We start from the raw sequence: 12,996 nt of genomic DNA on the forward strand, positions 1-12,996 counted from the left end.
ACTTAGCTTATACCAACACGTTTAATCCTCACCCTGGCTCTAGAAAGTATGTGATTTTATCCTAATTTTATAGATCAGGACACTTAGGGCATTATTATATTGAATATTATAAATGCAAAGGATGAATGCCCAAAGCAATAATTTTATAAGAGACTCAACTGAGACTCTCCTGGATGCAATAACTCCTGGATGGAACTGTTGGAAAAAAATCACTTTGTTAACGCTTTTAAAGGTTTTTTAAAGGATACTCATCTATGATCAGCATCAAACCTATGTCCCGATAAATCAAGTGTCCCTAGTAACTACCACGTACCACAAAGTAGAAGCAAAAGAATTAAGGGCTGTCTGATTCTTCTGCCATCTCTACTACCAACTTCTATTGGACCTGAATGAAGGTGTTTGACTTCTAATGCCCTTCCAGTTACAATATTTTGTAATTGCCAAATCCTCACATTAGTTGGCAAACAGATCTATACAGAACATAAAAGATGAAAGTCTATAATTTTTAAACATTCATTTGATTATAAAACTATAGTTGATGCACCAGGCACAATAAAATGATATTCATTAAAGAGAACAGAGTTTATATAATTATTTACTTATTTAGCCATGGCATTCAAGGTTATCTTCTTGCAAAGGGAATTTTATTTCTTCAGGAAATTACTTGATACACAGCTTAGCCAGGCAGGTACAAAGGAAAGGTAGAAGAAGAAAAAGTAATAACGATGGAGCTAGATGAAATAAAAGTATGTCAGGGAGAACAAAGAAGAAGAAGGAGGAGGAGGAAAAGCAAGACAGACCAGGCAGCTGGAGCCTGAGCATGTGGGAGTGGGTGAGAAATTCCCACCATGTCCCATAAGGGCAGTGAGAGTCTCACAACTAGGAATAGCTAATATGTAATGTTAATTGAATATGTTGTTGTTGTTTATTTTTCCCTGCATTGTACGTATGCTTTGACTCCCAAGCCTTCAGCAAAATCGGCTACACACATAAATTCTTGTGTGAGGGACATTTTTCCAGGAAAAGGAAGGCTGAATTCCATCTGAGTCAACAGTAACAAGCTGAGAGAAGAGTTATGGAAAGTGAGATGTAATGTGTTCAAATATTTGACCGAGCCTGAAGAAGTGACACAATATAAAAATAGTATCTGTTGTCATGCAACGAATGGAAAACCAGACTCAGACTTGTTTGGACAACAAAGGGAACTTTCTGGCTCACAAAACTAAAAAGTACAGAAGTTAGTGGGCCTCAGGACTGGCTTGATCTAGAGGTTATAATATCTAATGGACCCTGTCTCTATCAAAAAAAAGAAAAAAAAAAAAAAAAAAAAAAAGAAATCGCCAGTCCTGGTGGTACACACCTGTAGTCCTAGCTACTTAGGGGGCTAATACAGGAAGATCATTTTACTTGAGCCCAGGAGTTTGAGGATGCAGTGAGCTATGGCTGTGCCACTACACTCCAGCCTGAGTGACAGAGTGAGTCCCTGTCTCCATAAATAATAATAATAGCAGTAATAAAGTAAACAGAGCTCTAGCTATATCTCTCCATGAGTCCCTTTGCTCTTCTTCAATCTATCCATTGGTTTTGGCTCCCATCACGGTATCAAATGGCTGCAGCAACTCCAGGCCTTATACCATACCACAACCCACACCATCTAAAACAGGAGAGAGCTTTGCTTCAAAGAGCCAAACAAAATCTAGATTCTCTTTGATTAGACCAGCATAGGTCACCCCCCTAACCCTCCTCCTCTGTGGTCAAGGGGATAGAATACACAGAATGACTTAGCTTCAGTGGCGTAATGTACTGCAGGCACTGGAGGCAGATTCAGGGCCGCTGGAAATATGTGACTCGACAAGCAGTGTTTAGGGCCTTTTAGGAAAGGGAGAATGAATGCTGGGTGAAAAGAAGGACAATACAAACAGTCTACTACGACAACCCCTGAGGATTCACAGACATTTTGCAAATCCATGCAAGAGGCACAATAAAAAAGTTTTAACTAAATCTCAAAGGATAGGCTGACCTGGTGGTTAGTGACCTGGTATTTGTTTTGAGTATTAAAAGAGAAAATGTTCATGAACAGGGAAAAAGATTTACTATAAAGATTCAAGATTCACATCATGACAAGTAATACAAATTTGTGAAATATCCTTTTTTCTTCCTCTTTTTGTAAATGGTTTCACCACATTGCCCAGGATGGCTTCAAACTCCTGGGCTCAAGTGATCCACCTGTCTTGGCCTCCCAAAAACATGAGCCACTGAGCACAGCAGTGGTTTTTTTCTATTTCAAGTAACCTTGCCATCTTTTCCCTAGTGCTTTTCTGTTACAGGTCCCTCCTGTTTTCTGCTACTTGACAGGTTATATTGATAGGTGCGCCCCTCCCTCTGGCAATATAAATTTACTTTTAGATAAGCTAGGACAATATAAATTCTAAAAAAACTAGTCAACTGCGGTAGTAAGGTGGTGGGGGAAGTAGAACAAGAAATTGTATCTGTAACTGACTGTGAACAATTAATTGAAATAACTCACTCCCTTCAGATGAGCCTATTTTTTTTAACATACCCTTGAACTTTATTAACATCTAGGTAATATCTGTAATATTCCTTGCCCCTCATCCCTAAGTATGCTGTTAACTGTGCATCCCTCTGGGTAGAACTGTATTTTCCAGTATTACTTTCTGGTTTTTGGATGTGTGCTGGAGAGGAAAGCATATGGTGTTGTAGTCACCCTCAACTGCTGAAGTATATTCTCCAGTAATTCACTCAAACTGGGCATATGCAAAACATAATCTCTAAATTCTTCAATATCAAGAAATACCTTTGTTTTACCCCCAAAATCAAATGCCAGTTTGGCTGGATATAGGATTCTAGGATTAAAGCCTTTTTTCAGCAGACTCTAAAGATATTGCTCCATTTACTTCTAGTACCCAGTGTGTCCAGGGATAAGTCTGCTACCAATCTGATTCTTCTTCCTTGGGAGGTTTTTTCTCTTCTCTCTCTAGAAGTCCTTATTATTTTCTCCTTGTCATCAGAATTACAAAATTTCACCAAGATGTGTCTAGGAGTCAGTCTCATTTCATCAGTCTTATTAGGTACTCAGCAAGCACTGACAAGTTCAACACTTGAAGCTTTCTCTAGTTCTGCAAAGTTTTTATTAATTATTTCCTTAATTATGTCCTCTGCTCCATTCACATCATTCTCTTTTTCTGGAATTCCTATCAAAGAAATGTTGGAACTTCTGGATCTATCCTCTATATCTCTTTGCCTTTCTTTATGAATGATCTGTTTGATCATTTGCACTGTATCCTTAGAGAATTCCTCAATTTGATATTCTAGACTGTCTGTTCTTCTTTAAGTATGTCCATTCTGCTACTCAGATCACCTACTAAATTATTAATATCCAAGACACCTGGATGGGAACTTTTGAAATTTCAAATCTCCTCTTGTATCTCTCTGATGCTACTCACACTTCTCTCTGGTGTATCTCTCTGATGCTAATCACACTACTCAAGTTTTGTTTCCTGAGTTAAGTCTGCTTCTTTGGATGTTAGTTATTCTCTTTGCAGAGTTCTTTGTCTCTCTTCTTCTGTTTCCTTATGGAACACTGAAGTTTGTTCTTCTTCCTTCTCTAACCCTGAGGCTTCTTCCTTTTCCTCCTCCAGCCCTGAGGCCTCCTCCTCCTCCCCTGGCTCCTCCCCCCCTCCCCCCTCCTCCTCCTCCTCCTCCTCCAACCCTGAGGTCTCTTCTTCATCATCCTCCATCTCCTCTTCTTCCACTTTCCTTCTTCTTTTTCGCTCCAGAATATAATATATATATAATTTGAAGTTTAAACAATAGTTCTGATTTTTTAAACACTGGGATTACAGGTATGAGCCACAATGTCCAGCCTATATCTCTAGTTTCTTATAAAACAACATAAAAAAAAACCCTCCACTTCATTTAGTTTTTTATGCTTTAAATTTTGAAGAGACAGTTCACTCCATGTTCTGACTTTTGCTGATTGTTTCTCTGGATATGATTTAACTTGTTTCTCCATCTCCAGTATTTCTGTAGACTAGAAATTAGCTCTAGAGGCTTGCTTAATTTTCATCTCAAATAGTGCCCTACTTTCCCACTGCATTACTTCAGGAAGCACCTGAAACCTGGTGTTCTCACTTACAGAGATAAGAAAGCTCAGGGTTCAGGTGCTGATAACCTGTTTCTTTGTTGCAAAAATTTCCCTTGACATTTTATCTAATAGTTTTACAGCCCATTGATGACCACTGTCTGAAGTGATTATTTTTTATAAGTTACAAAATGGTGATTTTTCATAATTCCTTCTGCATTTATTAGCAGTTTTTATACAGGAAAACCCACTCACTAAGGATATTTGTTCCTGTAAAACACAGTTCGTGCTTGCAAAGGCAGAATAAATGCTCAGTTCTTTTCCTTTCATTATCAATTTTCACAGTAATGAGTTTGTGCCCTAGCAACCTTCAATATTGTAACAATGAGTTATATCTTTCTTTTTTATTCTTTTTAATATCACTAATAACTCATAGATTTTTATATTTTCAGTGAGTTTTAAACAATTGCAATCATTATTCTCATTGATGCTCAGATTGTCACATCTTTTGCTATGGGAGCCCATCAAGCTGGCTTGTGTACTTTGACACGATCCCATTAGCCTCTGAAAGCTTCCTTGCTCTTTGTGCCAACAAGATGTTCCAGAATCTTTTTGTTCATTTCCTACACCAGTCCTAGGTTCTTTTTAGAGAAAAATGATATTTAGAACTACTGAAATGACATATTATCAGTGGTCAAAGCTAGAAAAAAATTTTTAAGGGAAGAAAAACCACAAGTTCACACTGATATTTCTGATTCAAAATCTAAGAGTACAGATTTTTTTTTTTTGACTTCTTTATTTTGTACTTCTATCTGGTATCTCTTTTTTCCTGTGATTAGTATTTTTTTAAGATAAAATTAATATGATTATTTGCTTGTTTTATCCTGGAATTACATATCCCATAGTTCATAGAATGAAACATCATTCTTGGTTTTACTTATTTATCAGCCAAAAACAAGATAAATCACTGTGGTGGCTGTCATTTGCTGGAAGTTTACATTTTCCATCTTTGAGTATTTTTTGTTCTATTTATTTAAAATATGTATTATTTGCACCTTTTTTCTGTGCTATACATGTTTAACATCATTTATATAATCTTTTAAATCTATGAGTCCTTTTCTTCTATATGCTTTTCCACATACTTCGGCCAGCCCACAACTTATGAGGCTGTGTTTCAGGAGAGAGCCCTTTCCTATTGACACAGATACTATTTATGTAAACACAAAGGGTTTGAGGATAAACAAATTGCTTTGGTGCCTAACAGCTAAGTTTAGGTATCAGAACCTGAAAAACTTGGGGATACTTATGCAGTTGCTTTTGCCACTGGGAGAAGTACCAGTCCCAGCAAATTTGTGGCTCTTTCCCTGAATAGATAATTCTAGCAGCTGGTTTCCACTTCAAAGTCCATAGAAATGTACAATCACATCGAATAGAACATTATTTGACAACACATTTTAAAGGCAAATTTGGTCTGATTGGAAAGGGGAAAAAAAAACAGAAAAGACAGCAAAGTAAGCATTCAAATTAATACAAAAACACTGGGATGGGATTTTAGGAATCTGTCAAGAGAGGCTGGGACTTTAATGCCCAGCATAGACAGGAATGGAGGCTTTCAGGTCCTAATAGATATGAATTGAAATCAGATCCCTTTATACTGCTTATAACCCCATTGATTGAAACCAAAACCTACTGCCAGTATATGTTTTAAGTATGAATTTACTTTTTTGTTTGTTTACATTGCAATTACACTGCATGATGAAAATTGATCCAAGCTCATGATTTGCTGTGGCATCTGACAGAAGCAAATTCAAACTATTGCAATTTTTGCCCTACGGAATTCTCAGAGTTTATAGTTTAAAAAAACTAAAAATATATGAGAAAATGATTTGCCAACAGGAATAGTCATCAGATACAATAAACAGAAGGATCTTCACATTTTTAGATTTTAAAAAGATTATAAAATGAATATGATTATAATAATAATTAAACAATGAAATGTGGTACAAAACCTTAAAGAAAGAAGAAAGACAGTGAAAAGGAAAAATGTCAAAGAATCAAATACATCCTTTAGTAATAAAAATGTAACTGATATTAAAACTCAATGTATTGGTAAATATCAAGGTTTGTACAAAGAAAGTGAAGTACAGAGAGGTGGATGAACTGAAGGATAAGCATCTGGAACTATAACCAGAACAGTTAAGGGAGACAGAGGGGTGGAAATTACATAAAGGGTTTAAGAAAGATGGAGCATAGCAGAAGAGGTCTAACATATGACCAACACATGAGAAGCCTTGCTAAAAGGGCTACTAAAGGGTACACTTCAGGAAAAAGAAAATTGAACCCAGACTGAAGGATTCAAGAATCAATGTTAGTAAAACAAAAGAAAATAACAATTTTCAAAAACATAAACTAAAATAACATTAATAAATATGTCTATAAATCGAAATAAGCAGGGACGAGAGGAGGCAGAAAGTAAAATATCATTAATGCAGTATACAATTAAGATGGAATTAAATTACTAAATAACAACAATTTGTAAAATGAGAGGGATGGAGATTGGAGTTAAAATATTTAAAGATCTTTGAGGAGAGAGATCCAAGATGGCTGATCACTAGCAGCTCAGGATTGTAGCTCCCAGTGAAAGCGCAAAGAACGAGAGGACGCCATACCTTCACATGAATTCTTGTTGCTCACGCACCAGGAGATTCCAACGGAGGAGCCCCACGGGTCACCAGCGTGACTCTTGTGACGGGCGAGGCGGTTTTGCCGGCGCCTTGGAGTGTCGGTTCTTGGTGCAGAGTCAGAAAAGCACCATCAATCTTAATGCTGCTGATTTAGTCGGTGCAGTGGGTTGCTCAGATTTCGGTGCTGAGAATCAATAAGTTGGACGTCCACTCAGAAAACCAGTTACAAAGACGGTAAATACAAAGACCACAGATGGATAAATTTATAACGAAGGGAAGAAAACAGCCAAAAAAGGCTGAGAATACGCGAGTTCAGAACGCCTCTCCCTCAGCGGGGAATCACAGTTCCTCATCAGCAACAGAACAAGGCTTGATGGAGAACGAGTGTGTTCCAATTACAGAAGCAGGCTTCAAAATGTGGATAATGAGAAACTTCTGTGAATTAAAAGAACTTGTTCTAACACAATCTAAAGAAACTAAGAACTTTGAAAAAAGGTTTGACAAAATGTTAACAAGAATACACAATTTAGAGAGGAATACAAGTGAATTGATGGAGCTGAAAAACACAATACGAGAACTTTGTGAAGTATGCACAAGTTTTAACAGCTGAATTGATCAAGCAGAAGAAAGGATATGAGAGGTCAAAGACCAACTCAATGAAGTAAAACAAGAAGACAAGATTAGAGAAAAAAGGATAAAAAGGAACGAGCAAAGTCTCCAAGAAATATGGGACTATGTGAAAAGACCTAATCTACGCTTGATAGGTGTACCTGAATGTGACGAAGAAAATGAATCCAAGCTGGAAAATACGCTTCAGGACATTATTCAGGAAAATTTTCCCAACCTAGTAAGGCAGGATAATATTCAACTCCAGGTAATACAGAGAACACCACAGAGATATTCCTCAAGAAGAGCAACTCCAAGGCACATAATCATCAGATTCACCGGGGTTGAAATTAAGGAGAAAATACTAAGGGCAGCCAGAGAGAAAGGTCAGGTTACCCACAAAGGGAAGCCTATCAGACTTACAGCAGATCTCTCAGCAGAAACCCTACAAGCCAGAAGAGAGTGGGGACCAATATTCAACATCCTTAAAGAAAAGAACTTTCAACCCAGAATTTCACATCCAGCCAAACTAAGCTTCACGAGTGAAGGAAAAATAAAGGTTTTTGTGAATAAGCAAGCACTCAGAGATTTCATCACCAGCAGGCCTGCTTTACAAGAGCTTCTGAAAGAACCACTACACATAGAAAGGAACAAACAGTATCAGCCTTTCTAAAAAAATACCAAAAAGAGCCTCAATATAATGAAGAATTTACATCAACTAATGGACAAAATAGCCAGCTAATATTAAATGACAGTATTAAACTCACATATATTATTATTAATTCTAAATTTAAATTGACTAAATCCCCCAATCCAAAGACAGACAGGCAATTTGAATAAAAAACTAAAACCCATCAGTATGCTGCATCCAGACCCATCTCACATTCAAGGATACACAAAGACTCAAAACAAGGGATGGAGAAGGATTTACCAACCAAACAGAGAGCTAAAATAAATAAATAAAAAGCAGAAGTTACAATTAAGCAACAAAGATCAAAAGAAGCAAAGAAGGACATTATATAATGATAAAAGGATCAATGCAACAACAAGAAGAGCTAAAGATCCTAAATATATACGCACCCAATACAGGAATACGCAGATCAGTACCACATTGTATCAACTTAGAAGTTTAAACGAAATGTTGGTTGGCTCCTTGTTGTTATTCTCTTCCCTCATTTTCTTTTATATCTTGATTATTAAGGACAATTATAGGCATACCCATATTTAGATTGCATTCTAGCCCGGGCAATAAAGCAATACCCCCATCCTCTCTCCCTCTTCCTCTTTCTCTTTCTTCCTCTTCTTTATTCTTTTTCTTATTAAAAAAATAATAAAATAAAATAAAATAAAAATATTTAAATATCTTTTATTATTCAGAACGAAGGTTTACATACTAATAAGCTCCAGAAATCTAGGATGATGTTAAATTTTTATGGGTGATCACTAATAAACAGTATAACTTCTTTAGTCAATAGAGAGATAAAAGGAAATAAAATATAATGCATTTCATGGAAGGCAAGAAAGAAAAAATATGAAAGGAATGCATTGTAAGTATAAAGCAAAATGTTTGACAGTAGAAATAAACATTAGAAAGTTTAAAACATAAATCAAATAATTTATGAATCAAAGATAAAATTATTTTGGAAATTGTAAAATATTTGAAATTAACAATGAGATCATTAACTATGAGTTAGATCAATGTGTGAAATGTAACTAATATAAATTGCATCCCAGAGATAAAATCTGCTTGGTCATAGTGGATTAGTTTTGTGATGGATTAGTTTGCTGATGGATTCAGTTTGCAAGTATTTTGTTGAAGATTTTTGCATCAATGTTAATCAAGGATATTGCCTAAAATTTTCTTTCTTTCTTTTTTTTTTTTTTTTTTTTTAATTGTGTCTCTGCCACATTTTGATATCAGGATGATGCTGGCCTCATTAAATGACTGGGAAGGAGCTCCAGCTCCAGTGGTTTTTTTGTGTTTCGATCTCCTTAAGTTTCACGCTGATTTTGGTTATTTCTTGTCTTCGGCTACCTTTGGGGTGGGTTTGTTCTTGGTTCTTTAGTTTTTAAAATTGTGATGTTAGGTTGTTAATTTCAGATCTTTCTAATTTTTTGATGTAGGGGTGTAGTGCTGTAAATTTCCCTTGTAACACTGCATTAACTTATGTCCCAGAGATTCTGCTGTTATATCATTGTTCTCATTAGTTTTGAAGAACTTGATTTCTGCCTTAATTTCATTATTTACCCCAAAGTTACAAAAATTAGGAGCAGATTGTTTAATTCCCATGTAATTGGATGGTTTTGAGAGTGGTTTTTTAGCCATGATTTTCATTTTTATTGTGCTGTGGTCTGAGGGTATGTTTGGTATGTTTGCATAGATTTTACCCTGATTTATAACTATTTTCAGTTGATTCATGTTGAAATGAGGCCAGTTTTTTTTTCTGCCTATGATTTTGCCAAGAATAGTAATGACTGGATCCCTCTTTTCTCCTAGCCGTTTGCTTGTATACTAATTGAATCTTTTCCTTTAAAAATGAGCAATGTGGGCCGGGCACAGTAGCTCACACCTGTAATCCCAGCACCTCAGGAGGCCGAAGTGGGCAGATCACCTGAGGTTGGGAGTTCAAGACCAGCCTGGCCAACATGGTGAAACCCTGTCTCTACTAAAAATACAAAAATTAACCTGGCTTGGTGGCCCACACCTGTAGTCCCAGCTACTTGGGAGGCTGAGGCAGGAGAATTGCTTGAACCAGGGAGGTAGAGGTTGCAGTGAGCCAATATTGCACCAGTGCACTCCAGCCTGGCTACACAGTGAGAGTCTGTCAAAAAAAAAAAAAAAAAAAAAAAAAAAAAAAATGCTGGGCCTAGCGGTGGGCACTTGTAATCCCGGCTTCTCAGGAGGCTGAGACAGGAGAATCACTTGAACCAGGAAGGCAGAGGTTACAGTGAGCCAAGATCACACCATTGCACTCCAGGCTGGGTGACACAGTGAGACTTCGTCTCAAAAATAAAAACAACAACAACAACAACAACAACAACAACAAAAAAACAACTGAGTGCTATGGGGGCTGGATATTAGTGTTTGGGTTTAATCACTTACCTGTTCGTGCATATATGGGAAGAGAATTGGGACACAGAACAGCCACAGCTCAGATCGTCCTAGGTGGGATTTCTGATCTACTACATTTTAGCCTTTTCTTTAATATATATTTTCTTCGATGAATAGATTATATTCAATAGCTATAAAACCAGTTGCGGCCTTTTTTTTTTTTTTTTTTTTTTTTTTTTTCTCTCTCCAGCTCTTCAATCTGCCACCATTATCTTGGGGAATTCATCAAGTAATTGAAAATAAAAATAGCTTGTGGCTTTTACATCTCTTCCCACTGTTGGGTAGATGATGGGTCCCAAGCTGGATGTTTCCTTTTCCACCCAGGTTAATTTTTCCAAGCATATGGTTATGTGCTTAATCTTTTATCTTGTCAGTTTTATATCTAAATATTTTAATAAGTCTAATACATATTGATTCTTATCAATTTGCTTTATCTTCTTCTCAAAGATACTTGTAACTTCTTTGCTTAATTTTTCATACCTGATTTCTTTCTCATTTTTCCATTTCTTTATTAGTAATTTTGTGATATTTGGAAGTATTTTAAATTCAGATTGGCATCAGATTTTCATTCAGAATGAAAAAACAATATGAGAGTAATGCCTGCAGTGTCTCTACATTCAGTCAATATGGTGTTTATCTGTGGGAACAACAGAGAGATATTCTCAGACTTGTAAAGTGTCTGGATGTATTTCATTACTATATTCTTGATCATAAAAAAAAAGACCCAAAGAAATATTCTACATCTTACTGAAAGTAACCAAGATAGGGAATTCAAGCATTGGTACCAAGAGCTTTAAGGGAAGAAGTAGACAGCAATGGGACCTGTTAAATATGGGATCTGTCTAAATACACATGGTGCATGATTTAAATGGTCATATTTTACCAACAAGCACCAGACGTCCTCCTAAAGTAGAAACTACTTTTGTTTAGAACAATGCTTTGATAAGCAGCTTCAGATAGAAAGTAAAGACAATTATAAAACATATCTTTTTTGACAACTTACTCAGTGGGTTTTTTGTTTGTTTTGTTTGTTTTGGAGACAGAATCTCACTCTGTCACCCAGGCTGCTAGAGTGCAGTGGTACAATCTTTGGCTCACTGCAGCCTCCACCTCCCGAGTTCAAGCAATTATCCTGCCTCAGCCTCCCGAGTGGTAGCTGGGACTACAGGCACACACCACCATGCCAGGCTAATTTTTGTATTTTTAGTAGAGAAGGGGTTTCGCCATATTGGTCAGGCTGGTCTCGAACTCCTGACCTCAGATGATCTGCTTGCCTCAGCCTCCCAAAGTGCTGGAATTACAGGAGTGAGCCATCACTCCCAGCCTCCTCAGTGTTTCTCTACTTGCATTTTCTCACTTGTAAAATGGGGTTAATAGTACCTACCTCATAAGTTGTGAGAGCCTTAAGTAAACAAATAGCTAGTGCTTGATGATGGTTAACAATTGTCATTTATCAATGAGTAGAAATTTAAGTACGGAGACTGGAGCAGAGCAGTAGGAGGGAAGAAGGGAAGAAAAAGAGCTGAGCACCTCATTGAGAAGCTGAAGCTGAGCTAGTAGAACTGAAGCTTCATGAGAACATGCATTTACATGCATGCTTTTAGCTCTCCACTACGACACTGAAATGGACCCAATACTGCCTCCCACCTCCCCACCACCACCTTTCAATTTTACATTCCTAAGACTTCAGGAAGCATGACACCCATTCCTGTCTCAGTGAGTGGCATTTTGAAGGATGGATGAGTTAAGGAGAAGCAGTCTGTTGTACGTTTGGGAAACACTGGGACAGAAATGTAAAATGAATTTTGAAAATTTAGCAGAAGACATAACTTAGAGCCATGAGCAACTTGGATGAATGAACACTGCTGAAGATTTTTTAAAATCTTGGTAAAACTTAAAACTATAGAGTTTCTAAAGATTAGGATTTGAGGAGATCTTAACAAGATCTTAAAGTACAATGATAACCCCATTGACATCTGGTATTGCAGCTTGTTAATATAGATGACAAAAATAATTACGAGATAAGAAATAAGCATAATTTAGATTTACAAGCTTTGAATATTTTAACAGAAACCACAGACTTAGAAGAAGTAAAAACATACTATACATATCATCCTGTACAATAATATAGGTGTTATTTCATGCTTCACATTAATAGAGAAATACAAGTTTAATCCTGCAAGACAATGCAGCATACTGAGGATTTCTTGAGTCCAGGAGTTTGAGATCAGCCTAGGCAACATAGCAAGACCCCCATCTCTACAAATAAATAAATAAATAAATAAATAAATAAATAATAAAATTAGCTGGGTGTGGTGGCACACGCCTATAGTCCCACTACTTGGGAGGCTGAGGCGGGAGGATCACTTGAGCCTGGGAGGTTGAGGCTGCAGTGAGGCATGATTGCACCACTGCACTCCAGCCTGGGTGACAAAGCGAGACCCTGGATCACACACACACACACGTGCATGCTACTTTAGCTTGGAGAAGTT

Source organism: Saimiri boliviensis, chromosome 10 (assembly GCF_048565385.1).
Source record: "Saimiri boliviensis isolate mSaiBol1 chromosome 10, mSaiBol1.pri, whole genome shotgun sequence".
Taxonomy (NCBI): Eukaryota; Metazoa; Chordata; class Mammalia; order Primates; family Cebidae; genus Saimiri; species Saimiri boliviensis.